Consider the following 14,448-nt stretch of genomic DNA (forward strand, 5'->3'; position numbering starts at 1 on the left):
GTTCAGGGACTGGTCTGGTGGCCACGGTGTTCAGGGACTGGTCTGGTGGCCACGGTGTTCAGGGACTGGTCTGGTGGCCACGGTGTTCTGGGACTGGTCTGGTCGATGGACCAAAACATTACAATCTTCGCCCATAACAATAAAGTTATATGTCTTCCAACTGTTCTGCGATCAGTTTTGTTTTTAAATTAGTTCCACAAATTTGTAAAACACATTCATATAACCTTATGAGGGGGGGCTCAGTTTTACTTTCGCCATGATAACAGGACAAAATGATTCTATAGTGACTGGACTTAAAGTCTACACTAAGTCTACACTACACTTATTCTACACTAAGGAAACAAGCATAGGAATGTGCCTCAATGCCAATAGTGACTGCCCAGACAGGTACAAGAGGAGTGTTGTCAACGCTTACGTCGACCGTGCTTTCAGCCACAGCTCAGAACGGAAGCATGTTGATGGAGAACTCTGTAAGTAAGGCAGGTCCTAGTCAACAATGGCTTCTCTAATGGTTTTGTTGAAGACATCATAAAAAGAAAGGTAAAATGCCTTTCAAAGGCATTGATTCGCAAAAAATTCAAAATTTTCAAAGACTAAAAGTCTTTGAAAATGTAATAAGTTATTACAAAACGCGTTCAAGTGTCGCGTCAGACTAGAAATAAAAATGAATTTTGGAGAATTGATTTTTCAATTACCATCAACAGTGAAAAGAAACATAAGAAAGATCGAGAAAATTTGTGTTAGAATTATTAATCTTACTTTTTCGGTCATATTTAATAATATATGTCTACAGGAAAGACTGCTACCAAAATATAGTAATAAATATATATATATATATATATATATATATATATATATATATATATATATATATATATATATATATATATATATATATATATATATATAAGTATTCGTATGCCTAGCATAGCACCACATATACTATATTAGCCTAGGAATTCTAAAGTTTGGTTTTGACTACATTTTTGTGTGCCCTCTACAAAATTAAAAATACAAAATGTGAACATTGTTGGCTGTAACAGTCCATTTGAGTACGTTCGACCAAATAGTTGCTGTAAATACTATTAAATTTCAGCATTCCTCTTGCTTAATTAATATTTAATAATATACATTTTAAGATATTAATCCTCAGTCTCTCACCTTCACTTCACTGACCTCGGTCTACATGACCTCACTTTTACCTCTTATTGATTTCCCATTGTCCGGAACAGGAAGCCTGTTAGGGTTATCGAGGCCCCTTTAAGTCCCCCTCATAGGACTGACCTTCTCCATGATGCAACCCACAACAGATGCCTAACTTCCAGGTACCTACTTACTGCTAGAACAATTGTATTAAATGTAAGGAAACATGCCTAATCATTTTGCCCTGCCCGGGAATCGAACCTGGCACCATTCAGTCGTGAGCTGACTATGCTGTTTGATTTATAAAAATTCTTTGTGAAAATGTATTTTTAAATAAAATTCAACTTTCATCTTAGTTTTCTTTACATGCACTTTATACACTATGAGCTTGGTGGCGGTGTTAGTGTCAGATACTGAACTTGCTCATGGTGTACTCACTTAGTTGTGTTTGCGGTGGTTGAGCTTCGGCTCTTTGGTCCCGCCTCTTAAACGTCAATCAACTGGAACAGAGGCTATTGCGTTCTATTGCGTTCTATCATATCTACATTTGAAACTGCATGGTGTCTGCTTCCACCACATAAATTTCTAATGCAATCCATTTGTTAACTACTCTGACACTGTAAAAATTCTTTATATCTCTGTGGTTCATTTGGATACTAAATTCCTACCTCTGTCCGCCCTTGTTCGTGCTCCACCCATGTTAAATAGTTTGCCTTTATCTATCCCTGTCAATTCCTGAGAATTTTGTAGTAATAATGTCTCCCTTAACTCTTCTGTCTTCCAGTGACGTGAGGTTTAATTCCTGCAACCTTTCTTACTAACACATACCTCTCAGCTCTGGGACTAGTCTGGTGTCATACCTCTGTCCTTACATAGACCAAACTTGCATATGGCGTTGATGATACCCTTTTGATGGGGGCTTCAGGGAACAGGTTCGGTGTATAGTATCCCGAAAATGATTCCTTGTGTCGAGCCCTAAAGTATTTATTGTCAAATGTCCTGAAGGATTCCTTGTGTAGCGCCCTGAAGGATTCCTTGTGTAGTGGTCTGAAGGATTCCTTGTGTAGCGCCCTGAAGGATTCCTTGTGTAGTGCCCTGAAGGATTCCTTGTGTAGCGCCCTGAAGGATTCCTTGTGTAGTGCCCTGAAGGATTCCTTGTGTAGCGCCCTGAAGGATTCCTTGTGTAGCGCCCTGAAGGATTCCTTGTGTAGTGGTCTGAAGGATTCCTTGTGTAGTGGTCTGAAGGATTCCTTGTGTAGCGCCCTGAAGGATTCCTTGTGTAGTGCCCTGAAGGATTCCTGGTGTAGCGCCCTGAAGGATTAGTGGTCTGAAGGATGTAGTGCCCTGAAGGATGCCTTCACTACTGTAGTACACACACGAGAGGCGTGCCAGGAGACACACTGGGACCACATACCGTCCTCGGTTTTAGGCCTGAGTTCAAACTAAACTGAAAGCTCAACGTATTTACCCTGAGAGGCTGGTGAACCTCGATGGATATATCCCTTGAACTGCTGGTGAACTACAGGACGAACAACAATCCTCGCTTAACAGATAACCAACAAGTGATTAACCAATACAAAGAAATTTTTATTATTATTCCAATTTTTGCTAACTGCAATGCCAGCAGATTCTATTGAGCACACACACACACCCATGTTTCAGAACATCAGGCTTTCGTTTATCTAATTAATCTTAATTAAAGCTGATGATCAGTATAGTGTCAAAGCTTAATAAGAGTCTTTTTCTACTGGCTGTCATACTTATGTGAAGACGCGCACTTACTAGACCACCTGCCTCTACTGTGAGATGTTCAGACAGGTTGGTGTGTATGGTGCTAGTGTGTATGGTGTTAGTGTGTATGGTGTTAGTGTGTATGGTGTTAGTGTGTATGGTGTTAGTGTGTATGGTGTTAGTGTGTATGGTGTTAGTGTGTATGGTGTTAGTGTGTATGGTGTTAGTGTGTATGGTGTTAGTGTGTATGGTGTTAGTGTGTATGGTGTTAGTGTGTATGGTGCTAGTGTGTATGGTGTTAGTGTGTATGGTGTTAGTGTGTATGGTGTTAGTGTGTATGGTGCTAGTGTGTATGGTGTTAGTGTGTATGGTGTTAGTGTGTATGGTGTTAGTGTGTATGGTGTTAGTGTGTATGGTGCTAGTGTGTATGGTGTTAGTGTGTATGGTGTTAGTGTGTATGGTGCTAGTGTGTATGGTGTTAGTGTGTATGGTGTTAGTGTGTATGGTGTTAGTGTGTATGGTGTTAGTGTGTATGGTGTTAGTGTGTATGATGTTAGTATGATGCTAGTGTATATGATGTTAGTGTATATGATGTTAGTGTATATGATGCTAGTGTGTATTATGTTAGTATGCAAGATAATGGTCTGTCTTCTAGTGGGTTGTAGCTCCTGATATGTTACAACTGTATATGTATGTTGCTTGTCTGTATGGAACTAGTGTGTGTATACAGCTAATGCATGATTAGCAAGGGCGCCTGACGACTGAGTGGACAGCGCTCGGGATTCGTAGTCCTAAGGTTCTGGGGTCGATCCCCGGTAGAGGCGGAAACAAATGGGCAGAGTTTCTTTCACCCTGATGATCCTATTCACCTATCAGTAAATAGGTACCTGGGAGTTAGACAGCTGCTACGGGCTGCTTCCTGGGGATGTGTAACAAAAAGGAGGCCTGGTCGAGGACCGGGCCGCAGGGACGCTAAGCCCCAAAATCATCTCAAGATGATTTGAGCTCAAGATGATGCAAGCGTATGAAGCCGGTGTATGATTCTGATGTGTACGGGTCTAGTGTATGATGCAGATGTATAGTGGTGGATGGTTGTAATGTGTATGGTGTGTGTGTGTGTGTGTGTGTGTGTGTGTGTGTGTGTGTGTGTGTGTGTGTGTGTGTGTGTGTGTGTGTGTGTGTGTGTGTGTGTGTGTTGATAGTATGGTGTGTTGATAGTATGGTGTGTTGATAGTATGGTGTGTTGATAGTATGGTGTGTTGATAGTATGGTGTGTGTGTTGACATCACTGTGCACATTACTGAGAGTTTAAAAGGGTTGAGAGTAATGGGAGCAGAGGGGCGATGACTCATCGCATATTTATCATGTAGTCACGTGTACTCACCTAGTTGTGCTTGCGGGAGTTGAGCTCTGGCTCTTTGGTCTCGCCTCTCAACCGTCAATCAACTGGTGTACAGATTCCTGAGCCTACTGGGCTCTATCATATCTACACTTGAAACTGTGTATGGAGTCAGCCTCCACCATATCACTGCCTAATGCATTCCACCTGTTAACTACTCTGACACTGACAAAATTCTTTCTAACGTGTCTGTGGCTCATTTGGGTACTAAGTTTCCACTTGTGTCCTCTTGTTCGTGTTCCACCCGTGTTAAATAATTTGTCTTTGTCCACCCTGTCAATTCCAATGAGAATTTTGTAAGAGGTTATCATATCTCCCCTTACTCTTCTGTCTTCCAGGAACGTAAGGTTTAGCTCCCTTAGTTTTTCCTCGTAGCTCATACCTCTCAGGTCTGGGACTAGTCTGGTGGCATACCTCTGAATCTTTTATAACTTTGTCTTGTATTTAACTAGGTATGGACTCCAGGCTGGAGCCGCATATTCCAGGATTGGTCTGGCATAAGTGGTATACAGGGTCCTGAACAATACCTTACACAAGTTTCTAAAGGTAGTTCTTACGTTGGCCAACCTGGCATATGCCGCTGATGATATCCTTTTGATGTGGGCTTCTGGGGACAGGTTCGGTGTGATATCAACCCCCAAGATCTTTCTCTCTATTTGACTCTTGAAGAATTTCACCTCCCAGAGGTGAACTCCCACACATGTGTACTCACCTATTTGTACTCACCTATTTGTGTCTGCAGGAACGCGCATTGACTCTTTGATCCCGCCTTTCGAGCCATCGGTTGTTTACAGCAATGACTCCGATCCCATTTCCCTATGAAACCTAGTTTTAAAATTATGAATAGCATTTGCTTCCACAACCTGCTCCTTAAGTGCATTCCATTTTTCCACTACTCTCACGCTAAAAGAAAACTTCCTAACATCTCTGTGACTCATCTGAGTTTCCAGCTTTCACCCATGCCCCCTCGTTCTGTTACTATTCCGTGTGAACATTTCGTAAATTTCCACTCTGTCAATACCACTGAGTATTTCATACGTTCCTATCATATCCCCACTCTCCCTTCTTTTTTCTAGTGTCGCAAGACTCAGTTCCTTTAGGCGCTCTTCATACCCCATCCCTCGTAACGCTGGGACGAGTCTTGTTGCAAACTTCTGAACCTTTTCCAGTTTCCTTATGTTTCTTCAGATGGGGACTCCATGATGAGGCAACATACTCTAAGACTGGCCTCACATAGGCAGTGTAAAGCGCCCTAAATGCCTCCTTACTTAGGTTTCTGAATGATGTTCTAACTTTTGCCAGTGTAGAGTACGCTGCTGTTGATATCCTATTTACATGTGCCTCAGGAGTTAGATTATGTGTTACGTCCACGCCCAGGTCTCTTTCTCACGTCGTCACAGGTGGGCAGTTCCCTTTCATTGTGTACTTTCCCTTTGGTCTCCTATCACCTAGTCCCATTTCCATAACTTTACATTTGCTCGTGTTGAACTCCAGTAGCCATTTCTCTTACCATCTCTGCAACCTGCTCAAGTCCTCTTGGAGGATCCTACAATCCTCATCTGTCACAACTCTTCTCATCAACTTTGCGTCATCCGCGAACATCGACACGTAGGACTTTACTCCTATAAACATGTCGTTAACGTATATTAGAAATAGAATTGGTCCCAGCACCGATCCTTGAGGTACTCCACCCGTTACTGTTCGCCAGTCCGACTTCTCGCCCCTTACCGTAACTCTCTGGCTCCTTTCTGTTAGGTAGTTCCTTATCCATGCTAGGGCTTTTCCGCTTACTCCCGCCTGCCTCTCAAGTTTGAATAACAGTCTCATGTGCGATACTGTATCAAAAGCTTAAATGTGTGTGTGTGTGTGTGTGTGTGTGTGTGTGTGTGTGTGTGTGTGTGTGTGTGTGTGTGTGTGTGTGTGTGTGTGTGTGTGTGTTTCAGCTCTCTTAGTTATGGTACTAGTAACGTTACAAACTTGTTTACTTTATTAATTTCTTTGCTTGGAGATATGCGATTTCCATGCTAGTGTTCTTTACGATTCTTTGTACAAGTTCGTGAAGTCTCCTCTTAAATTTACCATTGAGTAAATCTGAGGGAAGTTTCCTCACCATATTCATCGACAAGAGACCATCAAAAAGATTACAAATTATGTACCCATACATATTCAACTCTTCTGTTCAGACACACACACACACACACACACACACACACACACACACACTCCATATATTATATTGCCATCTTAACACATGGCAAGGCCCTTTACTTCATTAATAACACAACACGTGAAAATCACACAAGAAAACAAAGTGTATCTTTGATGCTTCATGAGTCTCAATGCAAACACATCATGCAAATAAAGAGAGCTAAAATAAAGTAAAGAACTGCACAACTTACATTTTATTTAAAGTAAAGCAAAGGAAAACTTGATGTAATTAATATATTGTTATTTTCATGGTATGCAAACTGCATTATTAAATCACATCTTCCCCAAGTACTTTAGGCTACCTATTCACGCATCCTGCTCTACTATTCATTTACTTTCACTTCTTTATGGATATAATTTCTCATTATTATTACATTTCCTTGACACAAATGTTATATACAGTATTCATTATCTAAATGTTAGAAGCAAGTTCCTGCTTACATGTTAACTATAACACGACATGTATCTTCTTGTATATAAATAAGTAAATAAATATATAAATAAATAAACAAATATATATCAGCTGGTCTTAATTATTTCGTTTAGAATTAACTGTACCTATGTTAGCTTCCAGATCATTTTAAATGCTCAATATTTACCTCAATCACAATTTTTTAGTAACTAAAAGTGGCTAATTTTGTCTACCTTCTAAATTAACCTACAGCTGGTTCTCAGTGGTCATTCAGTCGCTAGTTCTAATGCTTTGTTTAAGATTGACTACTCAGTTTGTAACTTGCAAAACACTGCCAATTCTATTTGGGATTTAAGGCTCATGCTATGTGATGATATGAAAACTGGATTACTGAGAATTATATAAGCTATATATAAAGTAGTATTTCCTTGAAAATTGATGTCTATATGATCTTTATATTGTGCTGTATATTATTTAATAATGAGAAAAACAATCCTAAACATATACTTCAGCTATGTTAGCTTTCAACTTTGCCCGCAACTCTGTATTTGCGATTTTGTGAGATTGTATAATTTATATAACAAAATAGTTACAAAGCCCTTCGCACTTACTTGTGAATATATAAATAAAAATAAATAAAAATCTTCATGTATGTCGCCTATATTATTTAGTACACATGTGCATCACAAAACAAACTTTGTGTGATGTTCAACCCAAGATACGTCTGTCTTTCAGTCTAGGCGTTGCCTTCCCTAAGCCTATATTTTCTTCTATGATGTTCTCCTTTCACCTCTTCCCGTCCTCATTAGGCTATCTTGCACTTCTTTAAATTAAATTTCGGTAGACAGTTACCTGACAAGTCATGTAGCTTGTGCATGTCCTCTAGTAGCATTTCCCAGTCATCTTTTGTCCTTATTGTCATCATCAACGTAGGCCTAGCATCATGTGCAAACATCGGTATGCAGGGCAGTGACCCCCTTTCACCCTACGTTAGTTGTTTACATATTCCAGGAACGATGGCAACCCGTCCTCCTAACAGACCGTCGCATTTTGACGTATACTCTACCCAAGGCCAAAAATCGTCGCACTAAAAAAATGGTAGCGGCTCGCGAAATTGACATACTGTTCCGTTTTCTGCTTTGGGTCCTCCGGTAGGTTGGGAGAGTGCACTTTAATGCCACAGTTTCTTGACGTTGGGAAAGGTGGGAGGACGGGCTGAAAAATGGCCCTTGTGGAACTCCACTTGTTACCTCTTTACCTTTCAACAACTTTGCTTGTATATATTAATTGCTATTCTTTTATTCATATTAATTCCCTCTCCGTCATCCCAAGCCGTCGTCACCCTAGCCAGCCCTCCCAGGTCACCCTAGCCAGCCCTCCCTGGGTCACCCTAGCCAGCCCTCCCGGGTCACCCTAGCCAGCCCTCCCGGGTCACCCTAGCCAGCCCTCCCGGGTCACCCTAGCCAGCCCTCCCGGGTCACCCTAGCCAGCCCTCCCGGGTCACCCTAGCCAGCCCTCCCAGGTCACCCTAGCCAGCCCTCCCGGGTCACCCTAGCCAGCCCTCCCGGGTCACCCTAGCCAGCCCTCCCAGGTCACCCTAGCCAGCCCTCCCTGGGTCACCCTAGCCAGCCCTCCCGGGTCACCCTAGCCAGCCCTCCCAGGTCACCCTAGCCAGCCCTCCCTGGGTCACCCTAGCCAGCCCTCCCGGGTCACCCTAGCCAGCCCTCCCGGGTCACCCTAGCCAGCCCTCCCGGGTCACCCTAGCCAGCCCTCCCGGGTCACCCTAGCCAGCCCTCCCGGGTCACCCTAGCCAGCCCTCCCGGGTCACCCTAGCCAGCCCTCCCGGGTCACCCTAGCCAGCCCTCCCGGGTCACCCTAGCCAGCCCTCCCAGGTCACCCTAGCCAGCCCTCCCGGGTCACCCCCAGAAGAGTGTTCTCCAGTGTGTGTGTGTGTGTGTGTGTGTGTGTGTGTGTGTGTGTGTGTGTGTGTGTGTGTGTGTGTGTGTGTGTGTGTGTGTGCGTGTGTGTGTGTGTGAGTGTGCACGAGAGATTAATCAGAAGCATTTAGTTCATTTCATTACAAATTTTCCAAACAATCCACTTTACTAACTAAATGAGTGCAGTGTGCGTCTGGTAAAAGGATACAGTATACTGTATATCTTAGCGGCAGAAAATTATATACAATCCGTCTTGAGTGTGACTAAAGAATACATTGTGTATCAGAGTATGAGAGAAGTGTATAAAATATGACTGAAAATAGCAGGGTGCAGTGTACATATGAGTATTTGAGAAATTTATAAACCTAGTGTGCGTTTAAGTATTACAAAAGGGTTTAAGGCACGTCTAAGCGTGATAAAAGAATTTAGTGCGCTTGAGTATGATAAGAAGGCAGAATGTATATGAAGTTATAAAATTGTGTATTTGAGTTATAGAGAGATAGAAGTATGAAATGTAAGTTAAAAATGTGAGAGAGCGTTGTAGTTTGTGCCCGAGTGTGAGAAGTGTGTAGTGTGCCTGATTGTGAGAGGCGCGTAGTGTGTGCTTGATTGTGAGAACCGTGGACTATTCGTCTGATTGTGACAAGCGTGTAATGTGTACCTGAGTGTGAGAGAAAAATATAGTGTGCCTGAGTATGAGAATCGTATAGTGTGTGCCCAAATGTGAGCCAGGCGCAGTGTGCATCGAGTATGAAAATGGCGTAGTGTGTGTGACTTGAGTGGAAGAAAGGCGTAGTGTGCGTATCTTGAGTGTGAGGGGGGCGTATTTTGAGTGTGAGGGGGCATATCTTGAGTGTGAGGGGGCGTATTTTGAGTGTGAGGGGGGGGGGTCGTAGTGTGCGTTGCATGGGTTGTATTTTTAAGGATATCCTCATAATGCACCTAAAATCTGCCAGTGCAGACTACTGATCACATGGCCCTGTATGACTAACCATCCTGCGAGACTTACAGTATCATTGCTACTTTATTCCCTCTGGTATTCTTGATGATTATCCTGCATAAATGTAGAGACACCTAAATGTGTTAAGAAACAAATGTGAGGTGTAGCGTGTGTGTATTGTATGAGGTAGAGGCGTAGCGTGTGTGTATTGTATGAGGTAGAGGCGTAGCGTGTGTGTATTGTATGAGATAGAGGTGTAGCGTGTGTGTATTGTATGAGGTAGAGGCGTAGCGCGTGTGTATTGTATGAGATAGAGGCATAGCGTGTGTGTATTGTATGAGATAGAGGTGTAGCGTGTGTGTATTGTATGAGGTAGAGGCGTAGCGTGTGTGTATTGTATGAGGTAGAGGCGTAGCGTGTGTGTATTGTATGAGATAGAGGTGTAGCGTGTGTGTATTGTATGAGATAGAGGTGTAGCGTGTGTGTATTGTATGAGGTAGAGGCGTAGCGTGTGTGTATTGTATGAGATAGAGGCGTAGCGTGTGTGTATTGTATGAGATAGAGGTGTAGCGTGTGTGTATTGTATGAGGTAGAGGCGTAGCGTGTGTGTATTGTATGAGGTAGAGGCGTAGCGTGTGTGTATTGTATGAGATAGAGGCGTAGCGTGTGTGTATTGTATGAGGTAGAGGCGTAGCGTGTGTGTATTGTATGAGGTAGAGGCGTAGCGTGTGTGTATTGTATGAGATAGAGGTGTAGCGTGTGTGTATTGTATGAGGTAGAGGCGTAGCGTGTGTGTATTGTATGAGATAGAGGCATAGCGTGTGTGTATTGTATGAGATAGAGGTGTAGCGTGTGTGTATTGTATGAGGTAGAGGCGTAGCGTGTGTGTATTGTATGAGGTAGAGGCGTAGCGTGTGTGTATTGTATGAGGTAGAGGCGTAGCGTGTGTGTATTGTATGAGGTAGAGGCGTAGCGTGTGTGTATTGTATGAGATAGAGGTGTAGCGTGTGTGTATTGTATGAGGTAGAGGCGTAGCGTGTGTATTGTATGAGATAGAGGCATAGCGTGTGTGTATTGTATGAGATAGAGGTGTAGCGTGTGTGTATTGTATGAGGTAGAGGCGTAGCGTGTGTGTATTGTATGAGGTAGAGGCGTAGCGTGTGTGTATTGTATGAGGTAGAGGCGTAGCGTGTATGTATTGTATGAGATAGAGGTGTAGCGTGTGTGTATTGTATGAGGTAGAGGCGTAGCGTGTGTGTATTGTATGAGATAGAGGCGTAGCGTGTGTGTATTGTATGAGATAGAGGTGTAGCGTGTGTGTATTGTATGAGGTAGAGGCGTAGCGTGTGTGTATTGTATGAGGTAGAGGCGTAGCGTGTGTGTATTGTATGAGATAGAGGCGTAGCGTGTGTGTATTTTATGAGGTAGAGGCGTAGCGTGTGTGTATTGTATGAGGTAGAGGCGTAGCGTGTGTGTATTGTATGAGGTAGAGGCGTAGCGTGTGTGTGTATTGTATGAGATAGAGGTGTAGCGTGTGTGTATTGTATGATGTTGTTGTTTTTTGTTAAAGATTCGCTACCTGGAACAAAAAGTTCCAAGTAACACGGGCTATGGTGAGCCCGTAGTGCCTTTATTTTTTATTGTATGAGAAAAGCGTAGTTTGTGTATCTGAGTATGAGAGGAGCACAGGGTATGTATTTGAGTATGAGAGGAGCACAGGGTATGTATCTGAGTATGAGAGGAGCACAGGGTATGTATCTGAGTATGAGAGGAGCACAGGGTATGTATCTGAGTATGAGAGGGACAGGGTCAGCGCCGGATTATTCATTAGGCACGGTGCCTAGGACCTACGAAATAGTATAAGTCTACGAAAAATAAAAAGATAACTTTTCTTCCCTTGTTTCTACAGGATATAGTTAAATTGATATTGGGGTACTTTTTTCATTTAGTCATTACTTATTCCTATTAGTTTATATTTAATTTACTTGATTGATTTACTTGATATTTTTCTTTACTATTGTATTTACTCTCGGTATATTCTTACCATATATAGATGAAAACAAAATATAAAGTACTAGCATGTGTTATTAGTTGATATGTTATCAAATCTGGCTGCATATCTTGGAGGTGCCTAAGGCCTACGAAAGTCTTAATCTGGCCATTGGCATATTTTATGTACTTTGAGTGTTTTGAGGGGTATAGCGTGTCTAGAGTGTAAAAGTGTAGTAGTATATTTGCTTTGAGTGTGAGAAGGGCTTAGCGTGTGCGCCTTGTGTGTGGGGGAGTAATGTGTGTGTATTGTGCGTGAATAAGGCTTTTCGTGCATGTGTCGAATGCGAGATGCCCCGGGGCGTATTGTTTGAGAGGGGCGTAGTGAGTGTGAGAGTGAGGGGGGGGGGGTGTAGTGTGAGTGTGAGAGGGGCGTAGTGTGAGTGTGAGAGGGACGCAGTGTGTTGTGGGCGGGCGAGGTGTCACACACACACAGCATCCCCCGTGTTTAATGACGTCACTAGGCCTCCGTGTCGGCCAGCAGCACCGCCCACACCCACTACCAGGACAGCTCCTTGGCCACCAGGCGCCCTCCGTGGCTGGCACACCGCCCTCCACTGGAACCTCCTCCGTGTCACCACCTGCCACGCCTCCGTCCACACCCCAAAAACCCAGTTTGCGGAGAGGCAGCGGCAACAGCGAGGTAGAGTCTGTCTATTTTCATTCATGATTTCTCCCACACACTCAGCTGATGTCAAGCTTACCTTGCTTCCATCCCGGTGCCATCGTGGAAGAGCACTCCGACTGCCTCGTCTCTTGCCACTGATCACACACACACACTCAGCCTCGCGACACTGGCTGCTAGTTAACTAATCACGTTATTACCATCTAAATAGCCCATTTCACTGACGGCTGTACCTTGGACGCGCCTCACCCGACTACCGGACCCAGACTGCACCTGAATCCTAACTGCCGTATTGATTTTCGTGTGAGATGACGTCAGCAACGCCATAGATAGCAGGGCGGCGCGTACGAACCTTCCCAGCCAGCATAGAGAAAACGGAACAATGCTTGCCGACGTTTTTATCAACCCTTTGGCCATTTGAGTCTTCAGCCTCACCTGATCACTTGCCAACAAATTGGAACTTCACTAATGTCTTAAAAGATCAGCGAAGTTTTTCGTGAAGTATGAATAAGAAAAAGTCGGGATTCAGAATATGAAATAAAAATGTTTTCCGCAGTCACGCGATATTGGGATCCCTATCAATGAAACTTTGTGCCAGCCGTCAAAAAAAAAAAACAGAATAGACCTAGAGCGTAGTAAGCCATAGAAAATGTGTTAGGCTAATCTCCGCAATCTGCTAAAAATAGTCTACACGTTACGCATTACAGAATTTTGTTTTTCGAGCCTAAGCCTATTATGTTTTGTAAACACGAAGACGATTGAGTTTTACTTTGTAATTTTCCTAAAAATCATTTAGATATGGATAATTTGAAATTTAGGAAGAAAACTATTTTATATAAAAACGAACAATGATGGAAATTAGGCTACACGTGGTTTTGGTTCACCTGACTCTTTCCCAGTGTAAGGAACAGGAAATTTAATAGGGTTATCTAGTGCCACCTAGGCCAACTACTGACCTTGCCCAGGATGCTACCCACAACAGTTGCTTAAGTACGTTTTTACTCTTAACTAAGCAGATTCATCAGATGAAAGGAAACGTTGCCCAAACTCTTCTGTCTTACCGCGTTAATTGAATCCGGGACTTTTCGGCTGAGAACCACTGCGCTGACCACTGCAGAGGCCAACTACGGGGCTAGAGAGAGCACGGGTTCACGGGCCCGAGAGTGACCAACCACGGCAGCATTAATAATCCACCTGCAGTCACGGCCGAGGACGACCTCATCCCCGACCCTTGCTGACACGAGGGAGACACGCTGGTGGCGGAGACACGCCACTGAGGCAGCAACCACGCGACGGGCCCCACGCACATGGACCAGTGCAGAGCATAATGTCTTCCTTAACGCTATTCTCCTATCCCAGCCCTTATTATGGCATCATATTCCACCTCTTATCCTGTCCTCGTATCCTTCCTAAGCGCTCTATATATAGTCAGACTACCTAAACGTTTTCAACAGATAATTCCCTAGTGTTGTAAAGCTTGTTCTCTAGACACGTTATAAGTGTTCAGGGAATTACTGGACAGGTTGGTACACCGGAGGCCTCACTTCTTCCGGATAGAGGTTCGATCCCTGATGGTCAAAGTGCTAGGGTAGCATTCCTTTCGTCCTGTTCCTGATACGTGTCCCCATACCCTTCCCAAGTGATATATAGGCATACTGGCTTAGTGCTTTCTCTTCATAATTACTCTACCATCTTCCTCGTTCTTGCTCTCCCGTGTGCGTGCAATGTAACATATGTAACTGTCGTAACTCGGCATGCCGTAACTCGGCATGTCTTAACTCTGCATGTCTTAACTCTGCATGTCGTAACTCTGCATGTCGTAACTCGGCATGTCTTAACTCTACATGTCTTAACTCTGCATGTCGTAACTCGGCATGTCTTAACTCTACATGTCTTAACTCTGCATGTCGTAACTCTGCATGTCATAACTCTGCATGTCTTAACTCTGCACGTCATAACTCTGCACGTCGTAACTCTGCATGTCGTAACTCTGCACGTCATAAC

At 43.5% G+C, this 14,448-nt stretch overlaps 1 protein-coding gene across 2 annotated transcripts in view; it reads right to left on the minus strand.

Moving 5' to 3' along the window:
* Window positions 1-12,788, minus strand: part of fid (fire dancer) — a 223,549-nt gene extending 210,761 nt beyond the window's left edge. For both annotated transcript variants that reach the window (XM_069321862.1, XM_069321861.1), the window contains exon 1: window positions 12,524-12,788. The gene's annotated coding sequence lies outside the window, so the exon portion shown is untranslated. The remainder of the gene's footprint in view (window positions 1-12,523) is intronic.
* Window positions 12,789-14,448: the final 1,660 nt, after the last annotated feature.

Source organism: Procambarus clarkii, chromosome 10 (genome assembly GCF_040958095.1).
Source record: "Procambarus clarkii isolate CNS0578487 chromosome 10, FALCON_Pclarkii_2.0, whole genome shotgun sequence".
NCBI classification, from domain to species: Eukaryota; Metazoa; Arthropoda; class Malacostraca; order Decapoda; family Cambaridae; genus Procambarus; species Procambarus clarkii.